This window comes from Carassius carassius, chromosome 4 (assembly GCF_963082965.1).
Source record: "Carassius carassius chromosome 4, fCarCar2.1, whole genome shotgun sequence".
Lineage (NCBI taxonomy): Eukaryota > Metazoa > Chordata > Actinopteri > Cypriniformes > Cyprinidae > Carassius > Carassius carassius.
The window spans coordinates 14,395,505-14,408,735 of record NC_081758.1 but is presented as its reverse complement, the minus strand read 5'-3'; the positions used below and the strand labels follow the sequence as shown (position 1 = coordinate 14,408,735).

At 41.2% G+C, this 13,231-nt stretch overlaps 1 pseudogene; it reads right to left on the bottom strand.

Annotated features, from left to right (window-relative positions):
- LOC132136956 (complement C5-like) overlaps nucleotides 1–13,231 on the bottom strand; it is a 54,331-nt pseudogene that overhangs the window by 33,658 nt on the left and 7,442 nt on the right.

Sequence of the window (13,231 nt, the reverse complement as noted above, 5' to 3'; positions counted from 1 at the left end):
TTGATGGGCGGATTACGGCATCCGACGGGAGGTCGATACTCACGACATCGGATGGATGATACTCGCTTGTGGCCAGCAAGTATGGAACCCGACCGGGAGAACCGGTTAAAGTAGGCTAATGATTATGAATGTTTCAAAATTAGCAAGGAGAAATTTAATTGTTTAGTAATAAACGGGTGTTTTCTGTGTCGTTGACAATGCGGACTCACGATGAACGCCAGAGAGAAATACACATTTCATATGTATTACATAATCAAAGAGTAACCTATTTTGGTTTGAATATTTTCATTTAAAAGTAGACATTTCAAGCTTTCTGTAATATATTGCCTATATTTCTTTTTAAACCCACTGACTAAAAGATTAAGACACTACCTGACCCAAAATATCACCCAAAGTTTCTACAGCTTTTTTCGGCATGATAAATGCTCGTCACTTCTGCTGCCGAAACTTTGTCAGCCTGCGGGTCATTTGGTTTATTGAAAAACGATTGCACTGATTTACATGTTTCTTGATGGTGTGCTTTTTTTCACATGCACCATGTCGCTCACGTCATATTCTCCACCATGTCCCACAGAAAAACTTATTTTGCATAAAATGCAAAAATCTCTCTCTGCTTCGCCATCTACAGGTCTTAACCAAGAGTATGTTGCGGTCCATTCGCTATTAAAACTGCATCTTCTCTTTTTCGCGGCCACACTAGCCATACTGAGGCCGTTCACATATTGCATCTAAAAATGCGTGGAAAATGCTAGGCGCGCTGCTTTCTCTTCTTTCCAAAGCGCTCGGACAGTTGCGCTCCAGAGGCGTCTGCTGTTACTAAGCAACCATGACCTGCTCTCTCCATGAAGACGCGGAAATTTCAGCAAAGGATAAATGGATTTGCAGCACTAAAAATCGCTTGCAGTAGCTCTGCTACTAAATTTATTTCAAAATGGCAATCCATATATAGCTGTGGTCAGCTGTTCCTTCATCTTGGCTGAGCTTTCAAAGTTTTTACGGGAAAGGATGAAGCTGATTGGTTGGTTCTTGTCACATGACCCGCAGTGCGCTTGTGGCATTCTGAAAAGTTGAGATGTTTTTAACTCGATGCGGTGCAGACGCGCCTAAAAACAACGAGCGCGTCGCACCGCGAGCGCTTCGCACTGCGTGCGCTTCGCAACTGCGTCGCTTCCATTATGAGTGCGCATACCGCATGCCTACATTGGAAATAACGAACTTGAGCGTGCAAAAGACGCAATATGTGAACGGCCCCTAAACAGACCGTACAGCGCGCGTGCTCTCCAATTTGAGATTGTTGAATGTTGAGGAGGCGTTCGTCCACCAGTCAACAGTTTGATTGACGTACGACTCAGCCTATCGACTAAAGCTTTTATTGCTCTCCTCTGAACTATTGGACATAAGTTAACAGTACGCCTATGGACGTATCCGTGTATTTATTAGGCAGGGTTGAATGAAAAAGCGGGACAGTCCGACGTCTGATGGGAGCTTGTACTCACAGCATCGCGCCAGTTCTTTAGCCAATAAAGGGTGGGCCTATGTATTTCAAAGTTGTGTCTAGTACTATATTAATTACAAATAAATACTATATTAATTATATTATTAATGTTTAATTGGCATCTTTATTTCAAACGACCCAACCGACCGCGACCCGAATATCATTAAAAATATTTTGGGATGACTCGTAACCGCGGGTAACTGCGGGTGACCGCAGGCACCTGCTCATTTCGGATCAACCCGCGCATCACTGCCGGGAGACTCTCGCCGATGTCCGACGGGGGCATCGAACGTGTAAGCCTCTCCGGATGAAAGATGGAAAGGTAAAATAGTGTTGTCACGAGGCTCTAAACAGCATCCAACAGGAACTTCGTGCTCACTGTATCGGCTGGGTCAACATCGCAGGCCGTAGGATGGAAGAGGTAAGTTTGGGTGGCCATGGGGCTCTCGCCGACGTCCGATGAAAGCTTGTACTCGCAGCATCGGACGGGAAAGCCTCGACGCCCGTAGAAATGGAAAAGGAGGTTCTCACCGGCCTCCCGTGGGATCTGGATAGTGCATGGTGGAACTGACAGCTTGCGGCTGTAAGGAGAAAGGAAAGGTAGTCTGGCCAGGAGGCTCTCGCTGGCATCCGATGGGAGCACACGCATCGAATGGGTAAGCTTGTGGGAGCTTTATACTCGCGGCACCAGATAGGTAGGTCTCGATGACCATAAAAAAGAGGAAGTTAAGGTTGTAGCTGGTAGGCTCTCGTTGACGTACGATGGGAGCACACAGCATCAGATGAGTAAGCCTGGCTGGCCATAAAATAGAAGATGTAAGGTTGTCTAGCCGAGAGGCTCTCGCCGGCATCTGGTGGGAGCTCAATACTCAATACGCAATACAGTCTTGACGACCGTAAGGCGGCCGTGTTTGGCGAGGTAGGAGTGATCGTGGGTCCGACAAAAAGTGACAGATCTGAAAAATCCCCAGTACAGATCTCTTCGTTGGAAGGAAAATTGGGTCTGTGATAAGTTGACAGACAGAGCGAATCGAATGCTGATTAACCATCGATGGATAGAGGTAAGTCAGCGATATTTATACTGTGGGATTGATTACTAGATTGTGGTCCACCGTTGTTAGTTAGGCTAAGTATCTGACGCGCTCCTCCCGAAGCTTGTTAACGAGAACATCACTAAATTCCGGACTGCAGCAGGAGACAAGGTCTTGACTGTGGATCTGTCTCTGGGGCTAATCTAGTTGTCCTGGTCTCTGCTGACATTCAGGGCGGTATAGGTCCTTTCTAGGTGCTGATCTATCATCTGGTCAGGATACGTACTGAATCCGGGTGACTGCAGCAACCATCTGATCAGGACAGGCTGGAGCTGGTGGCTATGGTGACCTTGGAATAAGAAAGAAACAAACTAATATTAGCGTAGATGCCATTCTTCCAATGATGTAGCAAGTACATTGTGTGTTATGTTATATGTTCCCAGTTCTGGTTTTCCTAATTATTGTAGCCTAAAGATTTGACAGATAATATTAGAATATTAAAAATGTGTTCGTTTTATGTGTAAGCCGTGTTAAAGAGATGGGTGAGTGTGTTTGCCTCCCGAACAATATTAGGTGGGTTTTTCTGTTTTCGACTTCGCTACCGTTCCAACTTTCTTGCTTACTGCTCTGCGCTTTGCTCCATATTTCTGTAGGTCTTTTGGATTTTTCCAAGATTTTAACTTCAGTAGATCAGCACAGTGCTCAGACAACACATTTTTGGCACAAACACCAAAACTAAAAACTCTTTGGGACTGAAATAATACTAAGAAAAATAAATGCCTCCCATTGCCAGCAGCTTACATTACAGAGAAGGGAAAACACAGCTGCCCACATTCAAACAGAGAAAGAAAACACCTCCTGTTGAATCTACTTTCTGCATGAACTGCTGCAAACTTGTACAAAGGATTGCAGTTCTTGAAACAAAGTTACTTGCTGGACTTCCAAAACAGGCGGAGCACAAAGCAGACCGTCGTCATGAAACCCCTCAGCATACAGCCGGTGAGTCTCATGAATCTATTGAATCTCAACAGTTTATCCCAAGTGTAGAGGAACAAGCAAAAAATTATTGTCAATCGATGGCACAAATAGGGAGCGAGACCCAAAGGCACACGAGACATCAGATTGTAACGTGTTTCTTGATTGCTGCCATAGCATCCTCTACTCCAGATTTGGCTATGACAACGCGTATGAATACTGGTATTCTACCACCGCCTTTACACCTTGAGAACAGTTTTTAAGCATTAATGAATGCGGGTGAGGAATCCCCAAATGTAATTAAACATGGATTGGATCAGCCAGCAGCTAAAATTGCTAATAACAGGCACTCAAGCTCAAGTAGACAACGGCATTCAGCTCAGAGCGCAACCTATTATCAGAAACATTAGTAGCAGAAATACAACAACTCCTTAAGTGAACTCTTTCAGTCGTTCATCAGTGGACCACTCCCAGCAAGGGGAACTAATATGTTTTCACGTTTGCTTGGACTGAACACATGGCTACAAAGAATCTGCTGTGTAAAAGGAGTCAATTTCATTGACAACTTCAATCTTTTCTGGGGCCATAGACAACTGTTTAAACTAGATGGCCTCCACCCAAACAAACTTGGTGCAAGAGTGCTAAAGGACAATATCTATTTCTCCCTCCATCATGCTTCAGTAGTGTGTGCCAAACCACTCAACCTGAATCGCACACAAACACCTGGACAGCGTATGAGTGATGACAGGACTTCATATCAGCTTCCGAGTCATCATGTGTTTGACACATCCCACAAGAACACTAATAACATGCAGCCACAACCAGCACTGCTCATGGACACCATCCTGTCGGAACCCACAGAGCTCATTAAAGACAGACTGACAGATCATCACTTTTGATCAATTTAAAGTGAAGTGACGTGACATACAGCCAAGTATGGTGACCCATACTCAGAATTCGTGCACTGTATTTAACCCATCCAAAGTGCACACACACAGCAGTGAACACACACACACCGAGAACACACACCCGGAGCAGTGGGCATCATTTATGCTGCGGCGCCCGGGGAGCAGTTGGGGGTTCGGTGTCTTGCTCAAGAGAACCTTAGTCATGGTGTTGCCGGCCTGAGACTCGAACCCACAAAAGAGTCCTTGCTAAGTAGAAGTGTTCATTTCTATAATTTATTTTCCAAAAAACAAAAATTATATTGACTGTAAGCTTTTGAATGATATATAGTGTACAATGTTGCAAAAGCTTTTTATTTCACATAAATGCTAATTTTTGGATCCTTATATTCATCAAAGAATACTGAAAAAAATACTCATGTTTTAAATATTGATAATCAGCAAATCAGCATATTAGAATGATTTCTGAAGGATGTGACACTAAAGACTGGAGTAATGATGCTGAAAATACAGCTTTGATCACAGGAATAAATTACAATTTAAAATACATTCAAATAGGAAAAAAAGTTATTTTAAATATAAAATATTTCACAATATTACTGTTTTTTGCTGTACTTTGGATCAAATAAATGCAGGCTTGGTGAGCAGAAGATACTTCTTTAAAAACATAAAAAATATTACTGTTCAAAAACTGTTGATTGGTAAGCTATATAGACTAAATAAATGTTATATAGCCTACATATATAGCCTATATATATATATATATATATATATATATATATATATATATATATATATATATATATATAATTTCTGTCCCCCTCACTTCTGAAAAGATGGCTACGCCCCTGGATTTTTTTTTTTTCAAACCTTGTCTGTGGTGTAAAAACACCCCTGGCCAAACAGGGTGCATCTCTTCCCACTTTGATAATTACTGTAGTTACCATGTTCTGAACATCACATCCTTTCTTTTCTCCCCAGATGTAATCTATATATATATATATATATATATAAAAGTGGTTGAATAAAAAAATTTGGACATTATTTATAAAAATTACCTCAACTTAGCACCAGCAAGCTTGTTAGCTAGACAGTTAGCATCAGCTAACAATATTTACTTATTTTCAGTACAGTTATGAATAAACATTCATGTCTGTCTACTCGTCTAGTAAATCCAAACGTTACTGTTGATAAACAATATAAAAACAGACGTCACATAGGGATGTTAGCATTTTAATAAAACTGTTAACATTACGGCAGCGGGGAATTTGAACGTGCATGAGTTATTGTATTTAATCTGTGTAATTTTAATGTTTGTTTTTTTATTTTTTATTTTATTTTATTTTTTTTTTTACCTAAAATTGATGTGTCTGCATTGTCTGCACTCGAGTATTTCAGTGGGCTTAAATAGATCACTCTTTACAACGGATTTAGTTCCCAAACAACTGACAATTTTGACCTAAATATGATTTTCAGTTACAATAATTAATCCAAAATTTTGACATTAGTAACTTACTTTTAGCAACATCAGACGCACGCGCGCTCACAAGATCTCCCAGTTCTTACTTCTGTAGACTCGCACTAAACGGTTCATTTGAATCAGTGAGTGGTCGACTCCAGAACAGCTGCAATCCATAGACAGTAGGCTGCAATCGGATCATTCTAATTCATAAACGAAACGTTTGGTGCGATTTGCGATCCGATTTAAGTTTATTTTGAAAAGACTCAGTTCGTTCATGATGAATCAAACACCGCTTCTGCGTGTCGGAGCACGTGATATATTATAGGGAGTAACGATATGTTTTATGAAATGTAGTGAAGTTAAAAGTACGATTTTATGCTTTGGAATGTAGTGAAGTAAAAGTAAAAGTTACTCAAAATAAAACTACTCCAGTAAAGTACAGATACTTGAAAAATTTACTTAAGTACAGTAACGAAGTAAAGCTACTTCGTTACTGTCCACCACTGGCTTTATCGTGTTGTGAACGATCAGTGTCATGGTGAATGTCAACAGCTGCTCTTACCCACATGTCTAAAAGAATCTGTCCTTGAAAGTGTGAATGAAAATATGGGACATCAAGGGATAGAGGACACAATCGGCTTGAGGAAACGTTGTTTCTGGGTTGGCATGTATAATGATGTAGACCAATGGATCAAAAAGTGTCAGAGGTGCATCTTAACAAAGTCGTGATGGTCGTGTAGCCTGGCAGAGTAGGTATGCTTCCCTGATTATCATTGTCTGCCTCTCCACCAGATTCCAAGGCACGAATCTGTCGGACTCTGTAACACCTTTCACCAGCAATTACTAAGTCAGTTTCCAGGACTCTCTCTTTACTGATTATGTTACAGATGGCAACACAGTCATCATACTTGTCCGGATTGGTAGGTTCCCCTGCTAGAGGCTGCCTAGAGAGGGCATCAGCAGCATTATTATGTCGGCCTGGGCGGTATTTAACTTCAAAGTCAAACACAGATAATTGAGCAACCCACCTTTGCTCAACCGCACCAAGTTTTAGGAGCCTGTTTTAAGATGGCACAGAGGGTTGTTATCTGTGATAACCATGAACTTAGAACCTAGAAGATAACCACAAAACTTTTCAGAGATTGCCCATTTGAGAGCCAGCAACTCAAGGTTCATGCTGCTATAGTAACGGTCATTCCTTTCTGCTTTCCGAAGCCTTCTACTTGCAAATGCAATGCCCTCTTACAACCACCCTGCTGCTGATACAGTATTGCCCCTAGGCTTTCATGGCTTGCATCAGTTTCCAAAATGAATGGGAGACTAAAATCGGCACACACTACTGAAGGATGATGGAGGGAGGAGTAGATATTGTCCTTTAGCACTCTTGAACCAAGTTTGTTTGGGTGGAGGCCATCTAGTTTAAACAGTTGTCTATGGCCCCAGAAAAGATTTAAGTTGTCGATGAAATTGACTCCTTTTACACAGCAGATTCTTTGTAGCCATGTGTTCAGTCCAAGCAGACGTGAAAACATATTAGTTCCCCTTGCTGGGAGTGGTCCACTGATGAAAATGAAAGAGTTCACGTAAGGAGTTCTGACTGCTCTTTCCGAATATCACTCTTCCCCACGTGGATGATGATTCAATTTGCAGTCTTGTGCTTCATTAGAATTTTCTGAAGTTCCTTGTTCACATCAGAGATGGTTGCTTGAGGAAGGCAGCATGTTGTTGTATTTCTGCTACTGATGTTTCTGATAATAGAGTTTCCCACTATCAGAGTCCTGGGCTTGGTTTCGCTCTGAGCTTAATGCCGTTGTCTACTCGACCTTGAGTGCGATGTTAGCTGCTGGCTTATCCTATTCCATGTTTAATTACATTCATCACCCACATTCATTAATGCTTCAAAACTGTTCTCAAGGTGTATAGGGGGTGGTAAAATATACCAGTATTCATAAGCCTTGTCATAGCCGAATCTGGGAAGAGGACACTATGGCAGCAATATGAGAAACACGTGACAATCTGATGTCTCGTGTGCCTTTGAATCTCATGAGACTCATCGGCTGTAGGCAGAGGGGTTTCATGACGATGGTCTGCTTTGTGCTCCGCCTGTTTTGGAAGTCCAGCAAGTAACTTTTTCAAGAACCGCAGTCCTTTGTACAAGTTTGCAGCAGTTCATGCAGCAAGTAGATTCAACAGGAGGCGTTTTCTTTCTCTTCTGTTTGAATGTGGGCAGCTGTGTTTTCCCTTCTCCGGAATGTAAGCTGCTGCAAAGTCTTATTTTTTGTGGTATTATTTCAGTCCCAAAGAGTTTTTAGTTTTTGTTTTTGTGCCAAAAATGTGTTGATTGAGCAATGTGCTGAACTACTGAAGTAAAAATCTTGGGAAAATCTGTAAGCAAGAACGTCCGAATGGTAGTGAAGCCGAAAACAGGAAAACAGAAAAACCCACCTAATATTGTTCGGGAGGGAGACACACTGTCAGTTTAAATATAGATTAAAGACCCATCTCTTTAACATGGCTTACACATAACACTAACACCTATCTAATATTCAAATCTGTCAAAGGATTTTTAGGCTGCATTAATTAGGAAAACCAGAATTGGGAACACTTCCCATAACACACAATGTACTTGCTACATCGTTGGAAGAATGGCATCTATGCTAATATTAGTATGTTTCTCTCTTATTCCGAAGTCACCATAGCCACCAAATCCAGTCTGTATCCAGATCAGATGGTCGCTGCAGTCAAGTGGATCCAGTACGTATCCAACCCAGATGATAGATCAACACCTAGAAAGGACCTATACTGCCCCGAATGTCAGCAGAGACCAGGACAACTAGATTAGACAGATCCATAGTCAAGACCTTGTCTCCTAGACGGCCACCAGGACAAGACCAGAGGAAACAGATGATTCTTCTGCCCAGTCTGACTCTGCTGCAGTCTGGAATTTAACTGCTTTTTTCGTCTGGTCAGAGGAGAACTGGCCCCGACTGAGCCTGGTTTCTCCCAAGTTTTTTTTCTCTATTCTGTCACTGATGGAGTTTTGGTTCTTTGCCACTGTCACCTCTGGCTTGCTTGGTTGGGGACACTTAATTCCCAGTGAAATCATCGACTTGATTGCACAGATACTATTTATACTAAACTGAGCTGGATGATGACATCACTGAATTCAATGATGGACTGCCTTTTTGCTTTATTGTCACACTGTTTTCCTATTTAATGCTGTTCAGATGCTATGTCACAATATGCATTGTTAAAAGCGCTATATAAATAAAGGTGACTTGACATTTAAAAAATTATGATAATAGAGGTCAATTATGTTAAAGGAGCTATGTGGAGGTTTTTACTTAAAATAAATCTTTAAGATAGAGTTTTCATTTGCACATGTATGAGCCAACCATGATGTAAAAAAAAGAATGACATCTCGACTGTCCACCACGGTTGCCTCTATCAGGCTGTAGGCTAAATTGTGTGTGGAGGAGTCGGGCCCGAATTCACAAAATGTGACATCATGCGCGTTCTCGTCTACTTGGGCTTACAACCGTACGGCACGCCAGCCATTATAGTAAGCAGCGGCAATAGTGTTTTCAAATGGACTCTGCGGATGGAAAGAAGCGACCAGCCTCCAGCATAATTCAGACACCCACGGACACTCCTCGTAAGTTAAAAAAAAAAGAGCGTGCGCACTGAGAAACGAGCATGAGACTGGCTGCAGTTCCTCTAACGCCCACTGGTGTCAGTAACGGTTAGAAATTTCAGAACCTACGCAATGCTCCTTTAAATTGTAAAAACAATTCATAATAGAACAGTTTTTACTGTATTTATTTCTCAAATAATCTTAGCCATGGTGCGACTTAGCCAAAAATCCTACCAACCCTGAACTTTTGAATGGTAGTCGGTTTTCATAACATTGACAGTACAAAGACAAATGACTATTAAGAATTATAATGACTATGATGACAAAAAATACAATTTAAAAATAAATATATAGTTCAGTCATGAAACTAGATGGCGCAAGCTGACGGTTTGTTAACGTAACTGATGATATTCAGATAGTGAAACGACTTTCCACAAGCTGATTGGTTCATGCTGCGCGTGCAGCCAATGAGCTTACTGTCTTGCATTTATATTAATGGTCAACCGATATAGTTGTTTTTTTGTTTTTTGACAGCCGATGCCGATATTTTGGAAAGCAGGGTGGCCGATGGCAGATATAAAGCCGATATAATTGTATTTATTTGAATTAATATTTAAGAAATCTGAAATCATTTGAAAATGTATTAAAAAAATAAATGCGTTAAATAAACATACTTATACTTTAGAAGACAAATTATTTTTCACAAATAAATAAATATTTAATAAAAACATAATTAAAAAGGAAGTAAACACTGTAACCAACAGGGCACTCATTATTTTGGGAAGTTTGTGTGAATCAAGCAGAACTATACTCCTGTCAGCAGCATTCAATACACACAGACCGACCTGATCACAGCTGGATCACAAATGGATCCAACTTAGTTTGGTTCAAAAGGTTTTTGAAATGTTTTGTTTATTAGAGATTCAAAGATTTGTTTAAATGATATAAATGCAATCAATAAAGTATTATAATGTTTTCCTTTCTATTACTAATAATATAAAACCAATAGTTATAAGACTTTTTGCATACATTTTAATTCCCTTGGTAACCTTTCTAACTGATTATTAGACAGACTTCTATCCATATTTATACAGAACTGTTAAGGACAACAGTGAACAAGAGGGAGAATGTGAGCACTGTGTGCTCAGACTTTGCCATTCTCAGCGATGTCAAAATAAAAGTATGCATCGAATGCATCGGCCAAACCAGAAAACTTATTGGCCGATGCGATATTTAAAAAATGCTAAATATCCGCCGGTATATCAGCCTTGGCGATATATCAGTCGACAACTAATTTATATGGCTGGCTGGCATTCACTGTAGCTCACTTTCAGAGTTTCTCTGAAACCCTCCACCTTCCGAAGCTCCACCTGGCTGTACAGATCTGCTATCAATTATTTGTATGTTATTTGTGCAGCAGCAGTATATCTTAAATATTTATGGAACAGTATAGCAATATGTATTGGCAGTAGCAAGTTCCTGCTTGCAGCAGCTCCAATAATTTACAACTACAGCAATAACCAACAGCAGCAGCATTTCAGCCACAGTGTAGCAGATCTGTTTCGCCAAGACCAAATACATTCACATTGTCATATCTATCACAATAGTAAAAATCTTCCGAGAGTTGTCATGATTTAAATTGTTTTAGAGAAATATATAATGTGAGGCTCCAAATGATACTTGAAATAACACATAAGAGAAATTTAAAAAGAGTTTAATAAATACAAAGCTTAACCAAATAACTTGAAACCTGTAGTGACTATAGAGTATAATTCAGATGGTAAAAATAAATGTTTATGTTTAGTTCCTTTTTTGTAAGCCAATTTTGATAAAAGTGTCTGATAAATGCATACATGTAAACATATTTTACCTGGTAGCCGAAGGTCTTCAGAGAAAGGTAGTCACAAAATTCAAAGTAAACGTCGATGGAAATGTTCTGTCCGACTTCAAATACTGAGGATTCAGGCAAATTGATGTACAGGTAACGATGGTTGACAGACTCATATGATTCCGCCTTAAGTTTAACTGGATCCTGACTCCAAGAAGGATCTTCTGTCTCAAACTAAAATGAGTGCAATATAAATGAATATTTAGCATATCATATTATCTTGCTTGATAAATAATTACCTGATTAGACTATGTATCTCTGTATTTTTAACCTACTCTTGTTTATATCACTCAGGACTTATGATTGACTGAAATATTCACTGAATGGGCCCTCAAGAAAAAAAAGAAAAGAAAAGGGCCACAGTTTTACTCACAGTGAATTCAGCTTGTTTTACATTAGCTGGTATATTACAGGTGAAGTAAGCAATTCCATCCTTCCGACTTGTCACTGTCAATGTATCCTTGTCTCCTGAGAATTTTAGGGGTGTCATGTTCTTTGTCAGCTGTGGTTATTGTTGCCCTTGTCATGACTGACACACCTTGCACTGGTTCACCCAAAGGATCCTTCACCAAGACCTGGTTTCAAAATGACACCAAAATGTTAGGATGGATGAAACATTTATTTATATATACATCTGTTCTAATATAATAAAACGTACTCGGTTACTTACGTAACCTCGGTTCTCTCTAGAAGAGGGAACGAGTACTGCGTCTTAGCTAAGACGCTACGGGAAAAGTCTCTTTTCACGAAATACTGAAGCAAAAAATTATCCTTAATTTTGAATTTTTGTAAAGCGCATTTGCAGCAGTACACAGCCATAGGCGAGACGGCTCGCTCGCTCATTGGCTGCTCTGCAGCAAGTGCACAGCCTATCGAGCACAGGCTGATGCAATATCAGACCAATTAGGACGCTTCGCGCCCATCACGCCACTTCCCGCCGAAACGGGTGTTGCCCAACCCTATAAAAGGAGCTCGAAAAGGCTGACTCACCTGATTTATTTCATCGCCAAAGCGAACCAGAGTGAATCGTACGCACGGCAGAGAACGCAGTACTCGTTCCCTCTTCTAGAGAGAACCGAGGTTACGTAAGTAACCGAGTACATTCTTTTACGAGAGTTCTCTCGTACTGCGTCTTAGCTAAGACGCTATGGGAACCCCATGTAACACGCCGTGCGCGCAGGGATCACACACCAATAAACCTGAAGCAACGCCCAGGATTTACATTGCACAGTCACCCGAGGGACTCACAGAGAGCCCAGGACAGGAGAGGGGGGGAAAGCCTTCCGTGGCAATACGGGTCTTACACAATACTGCCCATATAACAGTCGGTAGCGCATAACGCTCACAAACTCAGAATTCCCATCAGGGCCCTGATTCGGCTACACCGACAGCAGCCTTGCTTGCAAGGCGGGAACCTCCAGGTTATAAAACCTGATAAATGTAGACGGCGAGGCCCAACCTGCCGCCATACAAATATCCTGCAAGGAGACCCAAGTAGACCACGCCCACGACGAGGCGACGCCTCTTGTGGAGTGTGCTCTGACGCCCAGTGGGCACTGAAGGCCCTTGGAAGCGTAAGCTAATGCTATGGCGTCGACTATCCATCTGGATATAGTCTGTCTCGAAACAGCCATTCCCTTGGAACGTCCACTGAACGAGACAAACAGCTGCTCAATCTGTCGAAAAACAGCAGAGCGAGACACATAAGCTCTTAAAACCCTAACAGGGCAAAGAAGACTCGACTCTCCATCCTCTCCTGACACCGACAGGGCAAACAGGGCAATAACCTGGGCCCGAAACGGCGTGTTGAGGGACTTTGGCACATAACCGTGCCTAGGTTT